This window comes from Primulina eburnea, chromosome 1 (genome assembly GCF_022965805.1).
Source record: "Primulina eburnea isolate SZY01 chromosome 1, ASM2296580v1, whole genome shotgun sequence".
Classification (NCBI taxonomy): Eukaryota; Viridiplantae; Streptophyta; class Magnoliopsida; order Lamiales; family Gesneriaceae; genus Primulina; species Primulina eburnea.
The window spans coordinates 48,988,747-49,014,995 of NC_133101.1; the positions used below are offsets into that span (position 1 = coordinate 48,988,747).

Here is a 26,249-nt window from a genome sequence, read left to right on the forward strand (position 1 = left end):
AGTTGGAGTTTGAGATAGAATTTAAGATTCGAGAAATATTTTCGGGAGTTAATTTAGCTAGCAAGTAAGTCCATTTAAGTTAAAAAGGGAGGTTTGAGGATTTAATTTAATTATTTGAGGTGATTAAGAAATGAACTCATTTAAGTTATTTAATTAAGGGGTTAGCTCACTAAATTAATTAAAGGATTAGTAAGGCTTTCAAGGATTATTAGTTGACTAGATAACCAACACTTCCCACTCATTTTATTAGTAGATATTCGGCCGCCCCATAGTGATAGGCAATGCATTTGCCAACTCATCAAACTTTGACCCATTCTTGATTAGTTTAAGATGTTAAGTTTTTTTTTAATTATTTTGTTCCACCTTAATTAATTAATGTTAGAGCACTATCCTAAACCTTGATTGGCAGGATAAAATCGGCCACTATACTCTAGAATCACCCAAGGGATCATTTGATAGCAATTCAAATTCAAAATTCAATTGCATGAAGACTTGGTCTTGATATGATCCTTATATCTTGCACCATCCTCCTCACCCCTCATAACCACTCCATCACACTCCCTCCCCACCGAAATCAGACCCCTTTTCAGTAGAAAAAACGTGAGTAATAGCTAGGGAGAAAGGGAGAAAAAAATCGAGCAATCAAGGTAGAGAAGCTAGCCACTCCGTCTCCTCCGCGTCGCGTCGTCGTTGTTTCTTTTCGTTTCTATTTCAAACGAATCCAAGGCATGTATATACTTTTTCTAAACCTCAATCAAGTCATATTATTAATTATTTTTCAGTACATGATCAGATTTTATCATTTCAAAAACCGAAATTTTCAGCAAAACAAGAAAGAAAATTCTGCACAGATTTTATCGACTTTCATGCTTCACGTTTGGGCATGTTCCTTTTGATTTCAGGGATGGATCGTTCCAGGGGCTCGAGGCTACATATAGACATGTACTAGGACATGTTAGTGCCATGATAGATCGTGAGTTTCAGTTCCATACATGCTGGAACGAGCACATGACAGCAACCTCCCCATTAGTGCAGAATCTTGTTCGAAAAAAAATTCAGTTTGTTGTCATGGAGGAATGATCTGATCTTGGCTGCCCCAAGGGCCTATAGCCATGGTTGGATCACTCCCCTAGCAAGTCTAAGACGTGACTAAGTCGCCCTTTTGGTGGCTTGGTCCATGGCTCCTCGGTTTTTAATAAAAACATCAAGAACAGCCCCATGTTCCTTCGGCCCCCTTCAAATTTCAGCATATGCATTTCGAATTGTGTGGTTTGATGTGGATCTTGGTTGGCCTATGGCCCTTAGCCACGGTTCATACCATGCCCCTAGATGTTTAGATCGTGCCATGGTCAATCAAATGGCCACTGGAACGACGCAAGACATCGATCAAAGCTAAACACTACACACGCATGCACGTTGGTTCTCGGTTGGAGTTTCGGTTTTGTTTCTGGTATGCTTCGAATTGTGGCTGGCCAAAAGCCCTTAGCCATGGTTCAAATCACTCCTTGGGATGTTGGTAAGAGTCTCTGGTCGGCGGTTCACGCCCCTAATGGCCGATAGGCTCGAAACCAACGCAAGTCTTGTAGTTGCGCAGCTGCTGGAAAACAGCAGGTTGCTGTGTCGTTTAGAAGGCTCGTTTGAGTTCTTGGTTGGCTTTTAGCCCATGGCCTTGGACTGGACAATGCCTTATTGAGTTAGTAAGGTCATGTTTTCGACCGTTTGTCATTCGGATCATTTTTGAGGTCGTACGAGAATTTACGGTGCAATGTGCCAAATTGACTCTCGAAAGAGCGTTTCATGTTTTGGCCTCCATTCCACCTAGATTTCGACCCTATCATTTTAGGAGCATTATTTTATGATTTTTCAGCGTATTTTAATAATGAATATACATCGGTTCAGTGTCGGTTCAGATTGGCTCGGAGTCATGATTAAATACGAAGTCATTAGGCGTTATAGTCGCATCTTTTGAACTAAATTGCATAGTTGGTCAAGGTTTAGCATTTGCATATTTTTCATAGCACAGTTAGGTTGCAGCGAGCCTGGGGGACGATCCAATCCAATCCAATCCAGTTGGTAAAATTACAGGATTTTTCATTATGCCAGTTAAATTATATTACGTGCATGAAAACAGAAAATGATTATTTTTGAGATTTATGCGATATGGCTTGTGGTTCATTCACTATGTGGGAGTGTTATTTTATACGGTCGCCAGTGACCGATCAGTTCAGTATGGTACCACCCGGTCGCCAGTGACCGGCCAGATCAGTTCAGTTTCAGCCTCCCCGGTAGCCAGTTACCGATCAGTTTCAGCTTAGTGCAGTGGCCACAGGCGTAAAACATAATCTCAACAGAAAAATTTTACCAGTTATTTCAGTACAGGGCTCCAAGGAGCAAACATTTTTACTGTGATTATCGGTTCAGTTATGCACGTATTATAATTGCTCAGTACGGATTATTTTCAGCATGCCTCATGACATGATATTTTATCCCACGCAAATTTTATTGTAGCATTTATTCGTTACCTACGATATTTGCATTCTGAGTCTTTAGGCTCACTAGACTTGATTGTTGTAGGTACTGATGAGGCCAGGGCCGAGGGCAGGGACCAGTGAGCCAGCTTGGGTCGGCAGTAGTGGCACCCGAGGACCTCAGTGCAGCAGTTGTTATTTTATTCCGAAAACATTTTATCAGTCGTTGGATATTTTTAAATTGTGATTTTTGGCAAACTTTATTTTCTTCCGCTGCTATATTTTGAACATTGAACTTGATTCATCAGTGATTTTATGAATGAGGCCATTTAAGTTCTTTTAAAAAGAAAATTTTAATTTTCCGCAAATTTTCAAAGCAAGTATTTTCGGGCCTTTACAATTAAACTAGCCGATTTCCAAGAAACCATGCATTTGCCCAACTTTCTAGAGAGGAATTGACTATAAAGTCTATGGCAAGTGACATTGACGATATTATATTGTTAATATGCATTTCAAACTCCTGCCTTGATGGGGCATATGCAGCTTTTTTGAACACAGGTGACCAGTGTTTCTTCTTGTGAAGTGAGTATCTTCGCACTATCTATATTTTGAAAAAAAGATAAAATATTAAAAAACAGAATACATATAATAATATTTTAAAAAAATGTTTCCCAACAGAAATATATATATTTACTTACAAATCTGTTTCACGAAATTATCTACCAAATGACGCAGACAATACGCATGATGACTGCATGGGAATATTAACTCAATAGCCTTGATTATTCTGGGATGCCTATCAGAGAAAAAAGTGTACTCATTGAACCCCATAGAGGTATGTAAAATCAAAGCACCTTTAAGTTGGAAACAAAATCATCTCCAATTATCATCATTTTCAGCATCCACAACTGAATATGCTAATGTAAAAAGATCATCTTTTGCATCTTTTGCAATAGCAACCAAAATAATTCCCTTCTATTTATTCTTTATATGAGTGTCATCCAAGAAAACCAAGGGACTACATCCAGTGACAAAACCAGCTGCATAAGCATTGAAACAAATGAATAATAATTTAAATTTATTACTACAAATGTCAATTTCACACTCAACAATACTTCTAGGATTAGTTTCTTTGATGGCACTATAATATCATCTTAATCTATCATAATACCCATCATCTACGCCATGAATGTCATGCATAGCCAAATCTTTCCCTTTCCAAAAATTGTGGTAATTGAGCTCGACCCCATAATCCCTTTTATGTCTTCCAACATCATGCATGGTCTATACGACGGCTCTCCCCTCAATCTCTCCATCACAACATTGGAAACCCAGGCAGCATCAGCTTTAGAATACACCCTACTACGTAGATTTTCATATATACTTGTATGGATTATATTACAATTTATAATGCCAAAAAGATTGTCAGAATTGTGTCTTGAAGTATAAATTCTCCAAGAACAGTTTTTTACACACATACGAGAGTAACCTTCTCATTATCATTCTTTATGTACGAAAAAGAAGGTCTCATGCAATTGCATAATTTTTAACACAAACTCGAAATTCAGCAGCACCCTTGAATATTTGACCCTTTCCACGGATGCAATTACTCCAAACGTCTATGGAAATTTTTAAGAAACCAACTTGAAGATGACTGTCATTACTACTCATTGTGTCATTTTTAGATTCAGCCATATTTTAAGTAATGTAAAATTTTTTAAACACCTACATTTTGTACATTTTAAGAAATTATTACTATAACATATGTTAAATAATATTTATGTTCTAAATAACAATGCAAATGACCAGTTAATTGAAAAATATAATTGACACATAATCTAGATTCACAAGAAGCACATTCACAACAGATCTCCATGAAAAATACAATAAAAATGTTATCATAAGTGGTTTCACTTTCGAAATACATTACCTAGAAAAACAAAAAGAAAACATCAACAAAAACCGTGTGGAAAGTCAAAACTAAGACATGAGTTTTTATATCCCAATATTATGGCCTCCTATTTGATATTTTCTCACTGCTCTCGTGTTAATTATTGTCAGTCTCATAGATGTGTGAAGATGGGTCATGATACGGACGTCATCATCGTCATTCAACATCACATACATCTTCTGATGGTGGGCTAGATACTGCAAGATAATATTTTGTTGGGAATCTCCGTACATTTTCTCCCAAAATTAAGAAACAACTCTGTTAGACAGAAGCTATTAAAGATTGAAATCATATAGAGCTAATTTTTGTACTCTCAGCTACCCAGGAATGAAAAATTTGATAATCCAGATCCATATTCCATTTCTCCAAGAAATCAAACAAAAACATGCATCAACTAAATGGATAAAAATTTCATAAAAGAAAAAATTTTTACTGAACACAAAATTATAAAAAAAAAATCACACAAAAACTAAAAAAAATGTTGTTCATAAACTTATTCATAAAATGTTCACCAAAACTAATAAAAGTATTTATAAATCCACTAATAGTATAGAAATAAGACTATATAATCAAAATACAATACCGACAAAGTAAAATCAGTGATAACATATGATTTAATAACAACACTAAAGTACAACAAAGCTCGAATAGAACCAACATGATTCGATGAAACCAATATAAATCGAAGAGAAACTAGAAAAAATTTAAAAAAAAACAGAACAAATCGATTACATCAAGTACAACAATACTATAACAGCAGAATACTAAGCTATACAACAAAAAAGTGATATATTGACAATGCATTAAAATAACAAACCACAAACAAAAATCACTCATAAACTTGCACAAACGTACAATAACTAACAACAATTCCAAAAAATATTTTGAAGTATAACCTCTGAAAAACCAAAAACATGATGATGAATAAAACTAACATAAGTTCTAACCTTAAACCAATAAAAACTAAAGAAAATCCTAATTTGTTGGTTGTCTTGTTTCTCAAGTTTCTTCTGCATTAAGCTTTCAATCATGTATTTATAGAAAACTAAAAATCTTTTGAGAACCAAAAAGCTTGTGTGAATGTCATATATATGTAAAAAAATTACATATAGAGTTCGATCTTTAAAAAAAATTACACAGCTACTCGTGAAATTCAAATTATATTCCTAAAATGCACTGTTATTCATTTTCTACCAACATAAAGGTTGTTGGATGTTAATTATGGCTCATTGGCATATTGGGCTAGTTGTATGTGTAATCTGTTGCATTGGTTCTTGTGAATGAGCTTCTTGCCATTTACTTTTCCTATTTGACCGATGCCCTTTGTTTTGATGATATCCTGAAATCAGTTTTTGAGTTGAGAGTTCTTGATTTTGCTCGATATTTGTCTTTCCATCAACCCATTTGATGAGTCTGCGTCCATTTGCTAAGCTTTGTTACTTATATTTTCTAATGTTTGATGTTTATCAAGTTTCTGTTCCTTTTATTTGAGGACTTTCTGTAATAGTATCACATGTTACTATTTTTTAAATAAATGTTGGGCACTCTGTGGTCATGTTTTTTTTATTACTCAATATTATCATCAACGCTGACCAATATTCCTTTTAGTTTTTTTGGTCACAATTTGGGTGGACTAATGAAATCACTTGGTGTTGGTTCGTGAATTAAATTTTGTAATTGCAACTTGTCTCATATCCTTTTGGTTTACGTTGAGAAAATGAAACTGTTAACTTTTCTGGTTTACTTTTTCCCAGAAGATGGATAATTCGGGAGGTTCGGGGCTAAGTACTATCTCCAAAACTTCTAGAAAGCAGAGGAGCAATTTGAATCGCCGTCCTGAATCAGAGTCCCCTCAAGAGTGCCATTCTGTTTCTCTTTCATCAACACCATCTGACTAAACCAGGGGCGCCCTGATTGAAGACAGTACCAAGGACTTGAATTCAGATCAGCATAATTCTAGATTATCATATGCTAATCTTGCTAATGCTGAAATAGTTTTAAAGAGTGGTGATGAAGATGGAGAAGTTAATGAATCTGGGCAACCAGGATCAGCATATGATGGAATTGGGAACCAGAGAAAATTCAAGGTGGTCAAACTTAAGCTTGGGGGCGTTACGCATACAATTCATGCAAGGGAGAGCTTGGATGGTTCTTCTATATCTGGAACTTCCAATATGAAGTCTTCTCATTCAGAGGCCGTTTATTCTTCTCGTAAGCTTAATCCTAGGTTTTGTTTTCTCTTTCGTGGAACTTTGATTTCATTTGCTAATGGCTCCAATTCCTGAATAACCTAAAAATAACTGAATGACAACAAGATTCTGTCAGCTCCCACATAAATTGGTTGTTTTGATATAATTTTTAAGGTGTAATTTTGTAGTTTATGACACTGCTTTGACTAATTTTCCCATTTGTTGGAATGTAAATTTTTTCCTGCTAGTTTATTTTATAAGGTCTTTTTTTTTTATTATCTTACTCAAAGCTGCTTTTCCATCCCCTGAAATTCCGTTTTAATATCATGTGTTTCATGTTCAGAAGCGTAGCCTTTGATATAAATTCTTCTTAATTTGCTGGAAGTATTTGATTTTGATTCCATTTAGTTCAATCATTGAATCATAAAAGTACTTTCATTAATGAGCAGGAAAACTCAGATATCTGCTTTATGGGAGACAAAGTAGGCTTGTGTGGCGTGCCGTGGAAAGATTTTTCCAAAATTGGTTTTAGTTTTGAAAAAATGGATTCATCTGGGCTAGACATGACTGGGGAGTCTGTCGAGCAAGGTTCAAAGCATGAACGATCATGTGAAAGGAAATTTGTTACTAAGAAATATGTTTTTGATGAATTGTATAATGATGAAGATGATGATGAGATTCGGTACCTTCAAAAGCTGAAAATTTCAAATATTTCAGTTTGCTCTAATACAAAATATGAAGATAAGACTATAGGCAAGCAAATGCGGAAGATATCTAGAGTAACAGGTATGCATACGTACGGATATGAGACAGTTATCGGACAATACGAGTCTTCAAATCTACGTAAAGAAAGTATGAATTCCCAACTTCCTAGATCATTTGAAGTGCCTGATTATTTGGAAGATAAGGATTCAGTATTTGACTGTGAGACTGATCTAAAGAACAAGAATTAGAGACAGGAATCAATTGAAGTATCGAAATATTCCAATATGGAAAGCTCAATAACTACACGTAGGAGGGCTATTCTGACTGGTAGAGACGTTTCACCTGATTTAGGTGCTGTTCCAACTCATTTTCCAACCTTGTCACCTGCCACATCAAGAAGTGAGCAAAACTTGTTGTTGCACTGGATAAATTTGCTCGTTCCATAATTATTTTATGGTAAATGTACTGCTATTATTGTAAGTTACTTTTCCGGCAGAGCAAAACGAGCAACTCTCTGAAGTGGAGCAGCAAATGAAAAGAGCTGAGGCTGCTAAAAGTGTTGGATCTGGTTTTCTACACGCCCAAACGCAGCGGAAGTTTTAAAATTTTTATTTTATTTTGACAATCAAAATATATTTTATTTGGACGCTCGTATGATTTTCATAATCAATATTCATAGGATGTTTAGAAATTTATACCTTTTGTGAATAAATCACGTGGCACCAACTGATCTGGTAAAGACAGATATAGCTCTTGATGAATCCCTACGAACTTTCTTCAAGAGACTCCTTTCTTCTAATCAGGTCCACGACTAGATGATTTGTTCCTCTTCTAACTCGCACTAGAGAATTAAAAGAAGTTTTTCGTAGGAGATAAAATAATTGAGAGGCGGCTCAAACCCTTAAAAATATCAAGGTGGCCGAATGTTCATGCTTTTGAGAAGGAATTCTCGAGAACCAAAAATCCACTTCTTGGAAGTGCCGAAAAGGGGGTTTTTTAAAATTGAGAATCTCATTCTCATGATTTGATGCAATCTCTTAAGGATAAACAAATCCTTATTTTAAATACTAATTATTCATTTTCTTAATTAATTTAATTAATTAAGTCAATGAAATAATTTGATTGCATACCAAATCTTTTCCTTTCCAATTTACCGAAACATTTTCGAAAACTTGTGGTCTCTTGGAGGCTAAGGTTTAGCTCATCTACTTACATAATTAACATTAATGAGCTTGATTTAATTAATTGGGCTAGTCTAAATAGTTTAATTAATTTAATCAAAGTCCATTAAAACTTTAATTATTTAATATGTTGGACTTATACCCCTACAAGCCCATTAAACATATTATCCATCATATTTAATTTATTAATTAATCAACTCAACTTTTGAGCTTAATAAATTAAATACATTATAAATTCAACATTTGAATCTATTATTTAAATTATAAATTCAACTCCTTGAATTTTTATCACCTCCAAAATTTAATATTTAATAAACCCAACATTTGAGTTTAATAAATTAAATTCAACTACTTGAATTTATTCTCTCAAAATTTAATTATCATAAATTCAACACTTTGAATTTACTATATAATATAAATTCAATTTCTTGAATTTATTCTCTCAACGGGAACAAACGATCCAATACTTGTGTGACCCTCAATGGTTCAAGGATACAGCTAGCCGTGGGTTCACAACTCTTTGTGATTCAGGACATAATCCTTTATTCGGGCTTACCCTAGTTAGCCCCATTCTTTTCATCAACACCTTGATCAAGAATGTCAGAACTCATTTCTGATTGCACCCATCGGATCATGGTAAGAGCGTCTAGTAGCATCGCCCCATGATCCCCTAGGTATCACTGATAGTGCCTGCAAGAACCAGTCGATTATGATTAACGTACAGTACGGTCCCTTCATCTCATATATCCCGATCGAATCTGCAACCATTGGTTCATCGAGGGTTGCATATTAATTCGATAACTATGTGATAACTATAATAGTGGCATCGCGTGCACTATTTGGAGAACTCCTTCTCCAACATACATCTCGTACTCTGGCCAGAGATTCCATGCACTATTATTTCATTAGATCACATAGGATATCCACACCCGTAGGTGAGCGGTGAATCCCCGACTACAATGCACTGGCTCCTATATGTGTCGCAACTATACCCAACCTCGCCACCTGATGACTCTCCTGGAGCCGGTAAACGAGTCAAAGCATAGCCCTAGCATATAGAGCCTCAGTGTTGTCCCGGGTCGTAAGGACTAATGGTGTACAATCATAACCACGGACTTATCCTCTCGATGAATGATAACCACTTGGAAAGTCCGAGGGAGGGTTGTTCGGTATAATCATCATATGATTACCCATCTGCATGTTTGGACATCTCTATGCCCTTACTAAGAAACGCAGTACACAACATCACAGATGATAGTCTCGAGCTCAAGTGACCTTTATCCATGTTTTAGGCGGCTGAATCGACTAGGAACGAATTTAGAATATGCAGTGTTTACAAATGAGTTTCAACATCGAATTACGATTCATTTGTATTAAAGCATAATCAAGGACTTTATCTATGCTGATTGCATGGGTATACAGATAAAGTATCACGAAACCATTAAAAAAATAAATTATATTAAAATAAAGATTGTTTATTTCACTTGAGTCAATAAATTCCCTAGCCAACCGTTGGCTTGCAGGGCATCTACTCTAACAATCTCCCACTTGCCCTAGAGCCAACTACCCTTAATCCCATTGCTTCGCGATGCTTTTCAAACAATGGTCATGGCAAGAGCTTTGTAAGTGGATCAGCAACATTATCTGCAGAGGGGAGTCTTTCGACTGATATGTCTCCTCTTCCCACAATCTCCCGTATGATGTGGAACTTCCTCAGTACATGTTTGGATCGCTGATGAGACTTTGGTTCCTTTGCTTGCGCAATGGCACCAGTGTTGTCGCAGTACAACGAGACTGGATCAACTCCATTAGGAATAACGCCCAACTCTTGGACAAAATTCCTCATCCAAACTACCTCTTTGGCTGCATCAGATGCAATAATGTATTCAGCTTCAGTGGTGGAATCCGCAACGGTGTCTTGCTTGGAACATTTCCAAGAGACATCCGCACCATATAGCATGAATATAAAACCAGAGGTCGATTTCGAATCATCTACGTCACATTGAAAACTAGAATCAGTGTAGCCTTCCAATTTCAATTCTCCACCCACATAGACCATGAACAAATTCTTAGTACTTCTCAAGTACTTAAGAATATCTTTCACGGCCTTCCTATGCATAGGACCAGGGTTCGCCTGATACCTGCTTGTAACACTCATAGTGTGGGGACCCGGGCTCTAATTCTTTTTCTTGGGATTAAATGGATCGTTATTCTAAAATGTGGGTCAAATTTTTTTGCTTTTACATTAAATCAAATGTAACTAAACAAACATAATTCTTAGCTTAACATACAATATAAACATGAAGTACAAGTCTTGTTCTTACAACTAGTATTCAATACCATCTATAAACAACCGGTAGTACAAGTCTAACAAAAGAACCACTAGTCCTCTGCTGCGCCCGAGATCACCACGCTATCCCGATCATCTCTGTCTCGACCCAGATCCTGCCCCACCTGTTGTTATGCACACATACAGACATAACAACAGCCGGAAAACCGGCGAGAACAAATCCCAGTATAAACATGTAACATGCATATAAATAATCTAAACATGAAACATGCTGATATGAATGTCATTCATATAAAATCATGCAATGTGAATCTAATCATGTCTAGACTCGACTCGACTAGAACTCTAGGGATCCCGTTGTGAATAAGACGTCACTGGCTGTCACCTACCCTACCAATCGAGGTGCTGTACGTCTTATTCCTAGACTTCGGCCTGATCTGTATCCACGTCTACAAAGGGGCGGTGATCTTCCCCTAAGCTGAGATATCGCCGAACATCTAGTAGTCTGCCTGATCTCCAGACTGCCCTATCTTAATGCATGAATACAAAATCTGTAAACAAGCATAATGCAATGCTACACGATCTGTAAACAAAGCATAGCAAGATCTGCATACAAGTTCTATAACAATCATAATCATATTAAGGTATGAACAATAAAACAAGTATGTGATTTTGGTTGGGAAACTCAAATGTGATCTCATTTGAGTCGTGATTCCCCAAACAAAACATGTACTATACCTTTCGTCGTAGAATCGCTGTCACGGTCGCCAATACGAATCTGAAATGGAAATGTGAATACGCACTCTATCAATTTCTAATCTAAATCAACACATAACCAAGTCACTACGTGATCTTGATACAATTTGACGGCATAACGACGTAATTCTCGATACCGGTCAATCCAAATCTTAACAGATATCAACATTATCTCATCCTCAATCATTCTAATTCATAACCCAATACAATATCCATCCAAAACACAATAAATCATATCCCAACAATTCATAAATCATACTGAAATTCATAGGAAATGCATATGATATCCTTTCTTTGATCCGTTTACAAATATATCATGCTCAATATGCCAAGAACACAATATAACTATCATATTCTCATTTCCCCAATATCTGAATTTCAAAACTTACTGAAATCGAATAAACTTACATCACTGTGTAGCCAATACCGAGAGGATCTCAAAACCGAAATCGGATTTGAATTTGGGTTGCTAAATCTTGCAAGAACACAATTTGAAAGTAAGAAGAAATGAAGCTTCTCCCTCAGCCTTTTCGAAGACTTCTGCTAAAATGGAGGAAAGAATCGAGGCAAATCATATATATACTTTGCATGTTTCGAACACATGGCTTGTTCTTTGCAATACACGTCTCGCGCATATGCACGGCATTATTCGCGCATATGCGCCGAACCTACTATCTCGGCAGATTTAGCACTCGCGCATATGCGCCACTAAACTCGCGCATATGCGCCAATGGTTCTGGACGCTCCGCGCATATGCGCCACTACTCTCGCGCATATGCGCCCAGGCTGCTGTACATGTCGCGCATATGCGCCATTCTTTCCGCGCATATGCGCCAATGCTACTGGAATTCTCATGCATATGCGCGCATTTCTTCGCGCATGTGCGCCATAGCTTCGACCTTACTTATTCTTTTGACTATCTTTCACATCTTTATTATACATTTCTCTTTCCTTTCTAGTCCAATGAAATACATCTACAATCATCTTAATTATCAACGAATCCATCTGATTATGATAACTAAATCTTCGAGCCTTACATTTCTCCACCTCTAAGAAATGATTTCGCCCTCGAAATCGCATATCATTCTATCAATGAAAGCATCAAAAGTAATAATATCAAAGTTAGATCAATACTTACATTATTGAAATAATTCGGGGTGTTTCTGTCGCATGTTGGCTTCTGTCTCCCATGTCGCTTCTTCAGCGCCGTGACGACTCCATTGGACTTTCACTAGGGGAATATTCTTCGTTCTGAGTTTCTTTTCTTTCCGATCAAGAATCTGTATCGGTTGTTCCACATAGCTCAATGTCTGATCAAGTTCAGCTTCGTCAGGTTGAATGACATGAGAAACATCTGGCATATACTTACGCAACATTGATACATGGAAGAAATCATGTATCCCAGATAGAGAAGGAGGAAGTGCAAGTCGATAAGCTCGATCGCCAATCTTCTCAAGAATCTCGTAAGGACCAATGTATCGAGGAGATAGTTTCTCGCGTTTGCCAAACCTTACAACGCCTCTGAAAGGAGAAATCTTTAAGAATACTCTATCTCCCGCCTCAAATACTAACGGTCTACGTCTGATATTGGCATACTTTGCTTGTCGATCTTGTGCTGTCTTCATCCTCTTCTGAATGAGTTTCACCTTCTCTGTCATGTCACGAATCGTATCTGGCCCAAGTTCTGGTACTTCTGAAACGTCATCCCAATATAGCGGAGATCTGCACTTCTTGCCATACAAAGCTTCAAACGGTGCCATCTCGATACTCGTCTGATAGCTATTATTGTAAGAGAATTCGCAAAGAGGTAGAGACTCTTGCCAACCAATGCCAAAATCTAGCACGACGGCTCTCAACATATCCTCTAATGTTTGGATAGTCCGTTCTGACTGTCCGTCTGTCTGAGGATGGTAAGCAGTACTCAGGTGTAATGTCGTACCTAAGGCCTGCTGTAAACTGTGCCAGAAGTGTGAAGTGAATCGTGGATCACGATCTGATACGATAGACTTCGGCACTCCATGTAATCTGACTACCTCTCGAATATAAATCTCCGCCATCTGATCCTGTCTATACGTCATTCTGTATGGGATGAAACATGCAGATTTGGTCAATCTGTCAATAATGACCCAAATCGCATCACAGCCTTTGGATGATCGTGGTAACTTCGTCACAAAATCCATGGAAATGTGATCCCATTTCCATTCTGGAATGGCTAAACTCTGAAGTAATCCACCAGGCTTCTTCCTCTCAGTTTTCACCTGTTGGCAGTTCAAACACTTAGACACAAATTCGGCAATGTTTGACTTCATTTGCTTCCACCAGAACTGTGTCTTCAAGTCATTGTACATCTTCCTGCCACCCGGATGAATGCTGAACCGACTACAATGTGCCTCTGTCAGAATCTGCTATCTCAAATCTGCAACATCTGGCACAACTAGACGGTTATTCACGTATAACACATGATCTCGTACCTGATATTCTGATATATGCCCTGATCTGACCATTTGGATTGATTTCTGCACATTCTGATCGGTTCTTTGTGCTTCCTTGATCCTCATAATCAAATTGGGCTCAACTTGGATCGTAAAAAGTCGCAGTGGCTTACTATCTGTATCAAATTCTAATCCAGATGTACAACAATTTTCAACTAACTTGTTAACACCTATCGTCGATAAGGACAAAGAACATACCTTACGACTCAAGGCATCTGCTGCTGCATTTGACTTCCGTGGATAATATTTGATTTCACAGTCAAAGTCTTTCAGAAGATCTAGCCATCTACGCTGCCTCATATTCAGTTCTGATTGAGAGAATAGGTACTTTAGACTCTTGTGATCGGAGAATATCTCAAATTTTTCGCCGTAGAGATAATGACGCCAAATCTTTAATGCAAATACGATAGCCGCCAATTCCAGATCATGAATGGGGTATCGTACCTCATGTGGCTTCAATTGTCTCGAGGCGTATGCGATCACATGGCCTCGCTGCATAAGAACACATCCCAAACCTCTATGAGAAGCATCACAATATACAACGAAATCACCCGTACCTGAAGGTATCGTCAGTACTGGAGCACTGGTCAGCCTTTTCTTCAATTCAACAAAGCTAGACTCACACTCCTCTGACCAAACAAATGGTGCATTCTTTTGCGTCAATTGAGTTATTGGCTTTGCAATACTGGAGAAATCTTTGATAAATCTTCTGTAGTATCCGGCTAGGCCCATGAAACTGCGTATTTCTGGTACAGAAGTCGGTCTCGACCAACTGATCACAGCTTCCACTTTACCTGGATCAACAGAAATACCATCTCCAGAAATGATATGCCCCAAGAATACAACTCGATTCAACCAAAACTCACACTTTGACAATTTAGCATACAATCTCTCATTTCTCAGTGTCTGCAACACAATTCTGAGATGCTCTGCATGCTCATTTCTATTATTCGAATACACCAAAATATCATCAATGAAGACAATCACAAATTCATCTAGATATCTCTGAAACACTTGGTTCATCAAGCCCATAAATACCGCAGGAGCATTGGTTAAACCAAAAGGCATGACAATAAATTCGTAATGTCCATACCTGGTTCGAAATGCTGTCTTCGGTATATCTACATCTCGAACTCGAAGCTGATGATATCCAGAACGCAAATCAATCTTAGAATACACAGAGGATCCCTGCACCTGATCAAATAAATCATCAATCCTAGGCAAAGGATATTTATTCTTGATCGTTGCCTTGTTCAGTTGCCTATAATCTATACACAATCGAATCGAACCGTCTTTCTTCCGCACAAACAACACCGGAGCGTCCCAAGGAGATACACTAGGTCTGATATATCCCTTGGCCAGAAGATCTTCTAATTGTGTTTTCAATTCTTTTAGTTCGATGGGTGCCATCCTATACGGAGCTCTCGAAATAGGGACGGTACCTGGTGTAAGATCAATACTGAAATCTACCTCACGAACCGGAGGTAATCCTGGGATCTCATCTGGAAAAATATCTGGAAATTCCCGCACTACTGGTATATCTGCCAACGCCGGGCTCGACTTCTGCATATCTACAGCATAAATAAAGAAACCATCTGCTCCTTTCTGTAACAATCTGTTCATAGTAAGAGCCGAAATCAAGGGAATCCGAGATCTGGAACCCTTCCCGTAGAATTTCCACTCGTCTGTCATCTCGGGTCTGAATCTGACAATCTTGTGGAAACAATCCACGGTAGCTCTGTACTTTGTTAGCATGTCAATACCGACTATACAATCAAAATCAGCTAGACCCAACACTATACACTCTAGGTCAATTTCATGCCCCTCAAACTGTAGAATGCAATGTCTAACCGTAGTTATAGATATCAATCCACTTCCCAACGGAGAATTAATAGACACAACATCTAGCAAAGACTCAACAGGCAAAGAATGCAACAATGCAAATCGCTCTGAAATGAATGTATGCGATGCACCTGTATCTATCAAGATATAAGCAGGATAACCATAAAGAGAGCAGTTACCTGCTATAACATCATCTGGTGCATCTTGTGCTTGCTCTTCGGTCAATGCAAACACTTGGGCCTGTTGCCTCGGAGGTTGACTCACCGTCTGACTACCTCGAGCTCTGGGTTGGGTCTGTGCTGGTGGAGGCTGAAAGGAGTGGACCGATGATGCCTGCCGCTCAAACTGAGGTACTGACCCGGATGCTCTTCCACTCTGGCCTTGCTGTACACTCCTCTGAGGACAGACTTTGGCAAAATGCCCCGGCTGCCTACAAATGTTACATCGGCCTGTAACTCCTTGGCACTGTTCAGTCGCATGCCTACCTCCACAAGAATTACAGTAGACACCTGAAGTCCTTGAACTTTGATCAAAACCAGTCTGTCTTGATCCGCTGGAGCTGGACGAACTGCTCCCAGGTCGCTTAAACTGTTTCCCCTTCGCCTTCAGCTGTTCCTTTCTGCCACTGCTACTACCGCCACTATCAAATCTTGGAGGAGGAGTTTGGGATGTAGGTAATGGCGGTCTCGGTATCGGAGCAACATAAGGAGCAGTCCGCTGCCTCAACAATCCTGCTTCTGCACCTTTGGCTCGATTCAATGCATCCGAGAAATTATCGGGTCTCCCAGTATTGACCAACGTAAAGATATCTGGATTCAGGCCATTTATAAACTGATCTGCCATGGCCTCATCATTTCCTGAAACATGGGGTGCAAAACGAAGCAGAGAGGAAAATTTAGCGACGTACTCTTCGATGTTCAGTTGCCCTTGCCTCAGATTGGCAAATTCAGCACCTTTGTCTTTACGGTAGGAGATGGGAAAGAACCGTAAATAGAACTCCGTCTTGAATCCCTTCCACGTAATCTCGGTACCCCGCTGCTCTAAAGCTCTCCTAATGTTCAACCACCAATTCTTGGCTATATCTTGCAATTGATGGCCAATTAGCTTTATTCTCTTCTCGTCACTGTACTTCAAAGAGTCGAATAGCATTTCAATATCCTCAAGCCAGCTTTCACACTCGATGGCATTCTCGGTACCTTTTAATGTGGGAGGTCGAAAGGATTGGAATCGCTTCAGCAACGTCTCCATAGGGGTCGCCGTAACATCCATAGGATCTCCGGATGTGCTCCCCTGTTCTGGCGCTGCTGGTCGTAGAGGTACGGCTGCTCTTCTAGGAGGCATATCTAATGAACCAACGGATTAGTAAACAAGATATACTACTGTCTCAGCCATCCTCTAGTCACTTACCTCTGATCTAGAATCAGTTCTGATTCAGTAAATCACATGCTGAAAGAAATCAAATAACAACAACATGTAATAAGGAAAGCAATAATCATGCTAGCACGTCATCAAGCAAGGAAGAAGACTCGATCTACCCCGCTCATTCTATCCTATCTCAGTCTAAAGGAACTATCTGCTCTGATACCACCTGTTGTGGGGACCCGGGCTCTAATTCTTTTTCTTGGTATTAAATGGATCATTATTCTAAAATGTGGGTCAAATTTTTTTGCTTTTACATTAAATCAAATGTAACTAAACAAACATAATTCTTAGCTTAACATACAATATAAACATGAAGTACAAGTCTTGTTCTTACAACTAGTATTCAATACCATCTATAAACAACCGGTAGTACAAGTCTAACAAAAGAACCACTAGTCCTCTGCTGCGCCCGAGATCACCACGCTATCCCGATCATCTCTGTCTCGACCCAGATCCTGCCCCACCTGTTGTTATGCACACATACAGACATAACAACAGCCGGAAAACCGGTGAGAACAAATCCCAGTATAAACATGTAACATGCATATAAATAATCTAAACATGAAACATGCTGATATGAATGTCATTCATATAAAATCATGCAATGTGAATCTAATCATGTCTAGACTTGACTCGACTAGAACTCTAGGGATCCCGTTGTGAATAAGACGTCACTGGCTGTCACCTACCCTACCAATCGAGGTGCTGTACGTCTTATTCCTAGACTTCGGCCTGATCTGTATCCACGTATACAAAGGGGCGGTGATCTTCCCCTAAGCTGAGATATCGCCGAACATCTAGTTGTCTGCCTGATCTCCAGACTGCCCTATCTTAATGCATGAATACAAAATCTGTAAACAAGCATAATGCAATGCTACACGATCTGTAAACAAAGCATAGCAAGATCTGCATACAAGTTCTATAACAATCATAATCATATCAAGGTATGAACAATAAAACAAGTATGTGATTTTGGTTGGGAAACTCAAATGTGATCTCATTTGAGTCGTGATTCCCCAAACAAAACATGTACTATACCTTTCGTCGTAGAATCGCTGTCACGGTCGCCAATACGAATCTGAAATGGAAATGTGAATACGCACTCTATCAATTTCTAATCTAAATCAACACATAACCAAGTCACTACGTGATCTTGATACAATTTGACGGCATAACGACGTAATTCTCGATACCGGTCAATCCAAATCTTAACAGATATCAACATTATCTCATCCTCAATCATTCTAATTCATAACCCAATACAATATCCATCCAAAACACAATAAATCCTATCCCAACAATTCATAAATCTTACTGAAATTCATAGGAAATGCATATGATATCCTTTCTTTGATCCGTTTACAAATATATCATGCTCAATATGCCAAGAACACAATATAACTATCATATTCTCATTTCCCCAATATCTGAATTTCCAAACTTACTGAAATCGAATAAACTTACATCACTGTGTAGCCAATACCGAGAGGATCTCAAAACCGAAATCGGATTTGAATTTGGGTTGCTAAATCTTGCAAGAACACAATTTGAAAGTAAGAAGAAATGAAGCTTCTCCCTCAGCCTTTTCGAAGACTTCTGCTGAAATGGAGGAAAGAATCGAGGCAAATCATATATATACTTTGCATGTTTCGAACACATGGCTTGTTCTTTGCAATACACGTCTCGCGCATATGCGCGGCATTATTCGCGCATATGCGCCGAACCTACTGTCTCGGCAGATTTAGCACTCGCGCATATGCGCCACTAAACTCGCGCATATGCGCCAATGGTTCTGGACGCTCCGCGCATATGCGCCACTACTCTCGCGCGCGCCAAGGCTGCTGTACATGTCGCGCATATGCGCCACTCTTTCCGCGCATATGCGCCAATGCTACTGGAATTCTCATGCATATGCGCGCATTTCTTCGCGCATGTGCGCCATAGCTTAGACCTTACTTATTCTTTTGACTATCTTTCACATCTTTATTATACATTTCCCTTTCCTTTCTAGTCCAATGAAATACATCTACAATCATCTTAATTATCAACGAATCCATCTGATTATGATAACTAAATCTTCGAGCCTTACACATAGCGTAAGCAATATCAGGACATGTCGATATCATACCATACATGATACTATCAATGGCAGACGCATATGGAATACGTGTCATAATCTCTATCTCTTCATCAGTTTTGGGACATATAGCTTTAGATAGAGTAACACCATGACACATTGGTAAGTATCCTCTCTTGGACTCTTCTATAGAGAATCTATTTAGAATGATATCGATAATCGTTTGGGCGAGCCCCAGCATCTTTTTGATCTATCTCTATAGATTTGTATTCCCAATACATAGGATGCTTCACCCATGTATTTCATAGAGAATTTACTTCCTAACCATACTTTAGTTGATTGCAATAATCCTACATCATTCTCAATGAGTAGGATATCATCAACATAAAGTACTAGGAATGTCACTACACTCCCACTAACCTTCTTGTACATGCACGGTTCCTCAGGATTCTTAGCAAAACCAAACTCTTTGACAGTGCTATCAAATATGAGGTTCCAACTCCTTGATGCCTGCTTGAGACCATGTTGATCTCTGAAGTTTGCATACCGTTTGCTCACTTCCTACTGATGTGTATCCCTCAGGTTGAGACATATAAATTTCCTCTTTGATGTCTCCATTGAGGAATGCAGTCTTTACATTCATTTGCCATATCTCATAGTCATACCATGATGCTATGGCTTGTAGTAATCTAATGGACTTAAACATAGCAACTGGTGAAAAAGTTTTCTCATAGTCAACTCCTTGTCTTTGAGTATAATCTTTTGCAACCAACTTTGCTTTGAAGGTCACTACCTTCCCATTCGCCCCAAGATTTCTTTTGTAGATCCATTTGCACCCTATGGGAACGATTCCCTCAGGTTGATCCACCAATGTCCAGACTTGGTTTGAATACATAGAGTCCATTTTTGACTGCATGACTTCAAGCCATTTGGTTGAATCAGTATCAGATATTGCTTCCTTAAAGTTCGTTGGATCATATCCAACACAAGACTCATCATGGTCTTGTTCATGAAGAAGCGTATATCTAGCAGGTGGTCTAATAACCCTATCAAACCTCCTAGGAGCTTGTACTTCAACTACTGGTTGTTGGAGATTAGGTTCAACTACTATAGTTGAGGGAGTATCTTGAATTTCTTCAAGTTCTATCATCTTGCCTTTTTCTATCTAATAGAAATTCCCTTTCCATAAAGGTGGCATTTCTTGAAACAAACAATTTTGCTTCATTAGGAAGATAGAAATAATATCCAACAGAATTCTTTGGATATCCTACAAAGTAGCATAAAGTGGATCTACTATCCAATTTTTCTCCCACTGTCTGCTTCACGTAAGCAGGATATCCCCATATTCTCATGTAAGAATATTTGGGAGTTTTTCCCATCCATATCTCATATGGTGTTTTATCCACTGCTCTAATATAGACATTATTCAACAATATTGCCGAGGTTTCAAGCGCAAGGCCCCAAAACAATGTAGGCAATTCAGTGAATCTCATCATTGATCGAACCATGTCCAACAAGGTTCGCTTACAATGTTCAGAAACACCGTTCAATTGTGGTGTTGCTGGTGGAGTCCACTGTGAGAATCACATTCTCTTTTAGATAACCCAAAAATTCAGCACTCAAGTATTCTCCATCTCGATCAGATCGAAGTGTCTTAATACTTTGTTTTAGCTGTTTTCCTACTTCAGATCTGAATTCTTTGAACCTTTCAAATGCTTCAAATTTGTGTTTCATAAACATACCCATACCTCGAATGATCATCAGTAAAGGTAATGAAGTAGGATTGCCCATATTTGTGCTAACACTTAGCGGGCCAAAATTGTCTGTGTGGATCAAATCCAATAGACCATGCGCACGTTCCACGTTTCCATCGAATGGAGTCTTGGTCATTTTTCTTTTCAGACAGGACTCACGGGTAAGTATAGAATTTATGTTTGACAAGTCAAACATGCATTCTCCCACTAGCTTGTGCATCCTTCTTTGAGAAATGTGACCTAGTCTAGCGTGCCATATTTGTGCGGGATTTGGATCATCTAACTTTCTTTTGTTTGTTGTTGAAATCCTGTTTACTTGGACATTCATTCATCATTTCCAGAACATTTCTGGCGCATATAACTTCTTATGTCCGGACTTCTTGCAGTGAAATATGTTCTGACTTATCGGGCTTTGTAGTCCTTTTAAGTGTCTTTCGGAGTTTGCTTCTTATTGGGTTTGTTTTTTCTTGTGAGGGGCGGAACATTTCTTTCCCTTACTTTGTGGGCCATTTTTCGTCTGACGAAAAGCCAATTAGAAAAACAATAATTTTCTATTTTATAGTGATCTCATAAGGTATAAACGTAATGACTAGCTCTTCAAGGCTATCATCTATCTTATTCAATTCACCATAACTCCCGTCAAATGAGGAAGAGAAAGACAACAAATTGATGTTATCCAGTAACTCGTTAGGAATCACATATTTCAGGCCCACCACATTCTCAATAAGCCCAGTCATATGTACACCACGCTCATGGGCCAAAGCTCTATCTTGCATGCGTGTAGTCATGAGCTCCTTGAAAGTGGTGTGCATAGTTTTATGCACCATGCAACTCTTGCACATGCATTCGAATGTCAGCAGCATTCAAAATTTCCTCAAACTGTCCCTACAGTTCATTTGACTTAGAATCGAGCATGTTACACTTTAGCTTGTATACTATGGTCCTACCATCTTGCATGCTTTGTCAGTTCAGCAGGACTGACATTAGTGTGTATGCCATTTTCTCCGAATTCAGAACAATTTTCCCAACCAGTCTTGAAAATTAGATTCGGTTAGCTTGTTCATAACAAAATTGGATTATGTGACGAAATCGAAAATATACTGATACGGAAACAGAATAATGGTTGCTGATTATTTTAAAATAATTTTAAGATATAAAATATGGATTTTATTTTATAAATCTTCCTCCCACTATTTTGACATTTTCACCACCCTCTGATGAAAAAGAGAAATCGTATTTCCTTAGTGGGCACGTAGAGTCCAATTAGCCAATTATAATCCCGAATAATATCAGCCAATTATAATTTCTAAAAGGTAGAGTCCAATTGCATCCCTATGCAACCTCCGCGTGTTTTGCCTCACGTTTAATAAGGACCCAATAATATGACGTCGTTTATTTTCGCGTGTCAAACCAACCCATCAATATTGAATTGTAGTAGACGGTCGCCATAAGTTCCCCCGATAATATGAGCCGAAGTTATGGGAGTTCCACTCAATTCACATCATATGTCCGGTGGAAGTCACAGCTTTCCGGCGTACAGGCCTCCCCAATAATATGAGCCAGACGCTGTCCGCGGGTAGCGATCAACATGCAACCACGGTTGATGGAAGGCAAGGAAAAATTAAACTCTTTTAATTTTTACTTTTCCGGTTTGATATAAATTTTGAATCATATTCAAAATGAGGGATTTTAATTTTAAAATTGTCTCATCATTTTAATTTAAAAAACGCGTGCCACGAGTTTGTATGTTTGCCGGATTCATGCAACTATATTATCTAATAATATACATACATGCATACTACTATATATCGCATATATCATAATATGACATTCAACAATAAATAAGGATGATCGATCGCCAACACTATTAGATCCATGTGAGCCATTCATGGATCCAGGTCCAAACCTAGGTGAATGCAGGGATGCAAATGCAACTTATTACAAAAGCTTCCAATATTTTACATGTCTTCGTCTTGATCATCGGGCCCACCATCTTCCAGTCTTGATCTCCCACTATTTCTAATTATTACATTTGAATAGCCATGGCACATAAGGGATACATCTCATGAGCGGTGAATCCCCGACTACAATGCACTGGCTCCTATATGTGTCGCAACTATACCCAACCTCGCCACCTGATGACTCTCCTGGAGCCGGTAAACGAGTCAAAGCATAGCCCTAGCATATAGAGCCTCAGTGTTGTCCCGGGTCGTAAGGACTAATGGTGTACAATCATAACCACGGACTTATCCTCTCGATGAATGATAACCACTTGGAAAGTCCGAGGGAGGGTTGTTCGGTATAATCATCATATGATTACCCATCTGCATGTTTGGACATCTCTATGCCCTTACTAAGAAACGCAGTACACAACATCACAGATGCTAGTCTCGAGCTCAAGCGACCTTTATCCATGTTTTAGGCGGCTGAATCGACTAGGAACGAATTTAGAATATGCAGTGTTTACAAATGAGTTTCAACATCGAATTACGATTCATTTGTATTAAAGCATAATCAAGGACTTTATCTATGTTGATTGTATGGGTATACAGATAAAGTATCACGAAACCATTAAAAAAATAAATTATATTAAAATAAAGATTGTTTATTTCACTTGAGTCAATAAATTCCCTAGCCAACCGTTGGCTTGCAGGGCATCTACTCTAACAAAAAGGCGTAGGATGCAAAATGAAAAGGCCGCTCGTGAATCTGAGGTTTGTATTCATATCTTTTGGTACATATTTCTGTACATTTTGTGTCTTGGCTTCCACATTTTCCACGTTTATTGTGCTTGAAATGTATAGGCAGAGGCAATTAGGAAAATCTTGGGTCAAGATTCCAGCAGGAAAAAACGAGGGGTGAAAACCAAGAAACAACAGGATAACCGAGCACAGGTAACATGATAGTCATCAACATGATCGTTATCTTAGTAAACTTCCCGTTTTCACACCCTTTTCTTGCATCACGGTACAGGAGAGGACCTCGAACTCTGCTAAAATTGCATCCAATGTCATTAGATGGATTATGGGACCTTCAGGGACCATCGTCACTTTCCCTGACGAGATTGGCCTCCCAAGTATTTTTGAACCTAAGCCTTGCAGGTATCAAATCAGGTTAACCTTTGGCAAAAGATGGTTGGTAATCATATTATTATTCGGGTTCAAGTTTGTGTCAGATTTGCTTTATGTGATTTGGTTTTTTGCTGGTTTTCCTGGAAATTTCAGCTATCCACCACCAAGAGAAAAGTGTGCCGGTCCTTCATGTACAAATGAGTACAAATACAGAGATTCGAAGTCGAATCTCCCTCTTTGCAGCCTTTTGTGTTACAAGGCAATACAATCAAAGGGACGACCTCTCGCGGCTTGTTACTAGGTCACATCCTTTCATATCTTTTGTTTGAAGCTGTAGCAATGAGAGTCATAGTATAAGAATATATATAATTGGATGCTCAAAATTTTTTTTGGGATTACAATAGGATACTTGATTAGATATCTCTTACTATTTATTAAGGCTGAGTAGGTTAGAGTAACTTTCCTTGGTTTGTTTTTTAAAATACCTAAAATACCCTTGGGTCTCTTATTCTTTTTTAATTTATTTTTTAGTTCATATATCAAAATTATAATGTAGTCACTCATTATTTCTTATAAATATATTTTGATCCTCATTTAAATATAAATCAAATAAATTATAAAAACATATCGTACAAGCACGCAACGCGTGCGTCGTTGTACTAGTATTATTTAAAATATCCGTTGTAAAGTCAAATATAAAATTGTTTGGAAAATAATGTTCCAAAATTTAAAAGTAATTTCATGATGAAATTTTTTTTTATATAAAAAAAATCATTCTACTATTTTTTATATAAAACATCTGTTTATTGTTAAATTTTTCCCCACATTGCCTTGAGCTTAATTTCAAAGGATGAGAAACGAAATGACTTTAAGGATAGCCTAAGAGAACAATATTTTGAAGATATATACGAGGACGCAAATAAGACTTGGGTGAAAATAACAATCCGTATGAAAACGATGGCTAAGAGCAAGCCATTTTTCAGGAAGCGAAGGCGCGCTCGGATGGCCAAATTTGGTTGCCCACGGGCTCAGTGCTCTGTTACATGAACAAATATTAAAGTTTTCAAATTCAAGGTATCACATACAATAAAAAATATGTATAAAAAAAGCTTGCACTAATATATAACTATATAAATTGCTTATATATCTTTTTTTGATGTAGAGGAATCAAAATTCTGGAGGTTTGCTTATCTTTCTTTATATACTTATTTTTAAGAGTGATGTTGTTCAATCACTCACATTTCTTCTTGTTATTGTTCCGGATGTTCCTTCAGTTTCGTCTTAGTTTTCTTCATCACTTTTACGATCTTGTGTTTGGGTAAGGGCTTTTGACTAATAATTGATCAAACATTGGGCTTTCAAATTTTTCGTCCTTAAACTATAACGTCTTCATCTAATATATTTCCTCTTATACTAAAAGTTTGCTCAACTGTAACATTTGAAATGGACCAAATTAAAATTTCTTTTGTAATTATAGATAAAATTAGATATAGTTGCGTTTTTTGCGACCATCATTGCAATATGACGAAAGTGTCGTCATCTGCATTACTAAAATCAAATGCATCACTAAAATCAAAAGTAGTGGTAATACAGTTATCAAATTATTGACTAGAACATGATGCTTTTTGTTGGTGTTTTGTCCATTTTCTTAATAAAAGTTTAGGTTTAGTATATTAAAAAGCGATATTACTAGTAGATTGTGGTTCGCGTGGAACAATTTATCCACCATATTTGGTGCTATATTAATTAAAAATAACATATAAATGAGTTCTACTATTAAATAAAATCAATGAGGCACATGAAACCATTTTCGTAGTATGTTATAAAGAATCATAATATAATGTTAGTATTTCTTGTAAACCATCGAATTTAAGTCAATGATCTAAAACAAAATAACATAAAAAAAATTCAGCAATTTATAAAAAAATATTTTTTCCCATTTTTCTTTAACGATATAAATATATTGAACTAAAATATCATCGTTATATTCAGGGCGGAGCCAGGATTCAAAATTACTTGGGGCTGGCTCCGTCCCATACTATATTGAATAA

General features: G+C 37.9%; 1 pseudogene; it reads left to right on the forward strand.

Annotated features, from left to right (window-relative positions):
• Positions 1–5,652: 5,652 nt before the first annotated feature.
• LOC140807606 (uncharacterized) lies at positions 5,653–25,343 on the forward strand (annotated as a pseudogene).
• The last annotated feature ends 906 nt before the right edge of the window (positions 25,344–26,249 follow it).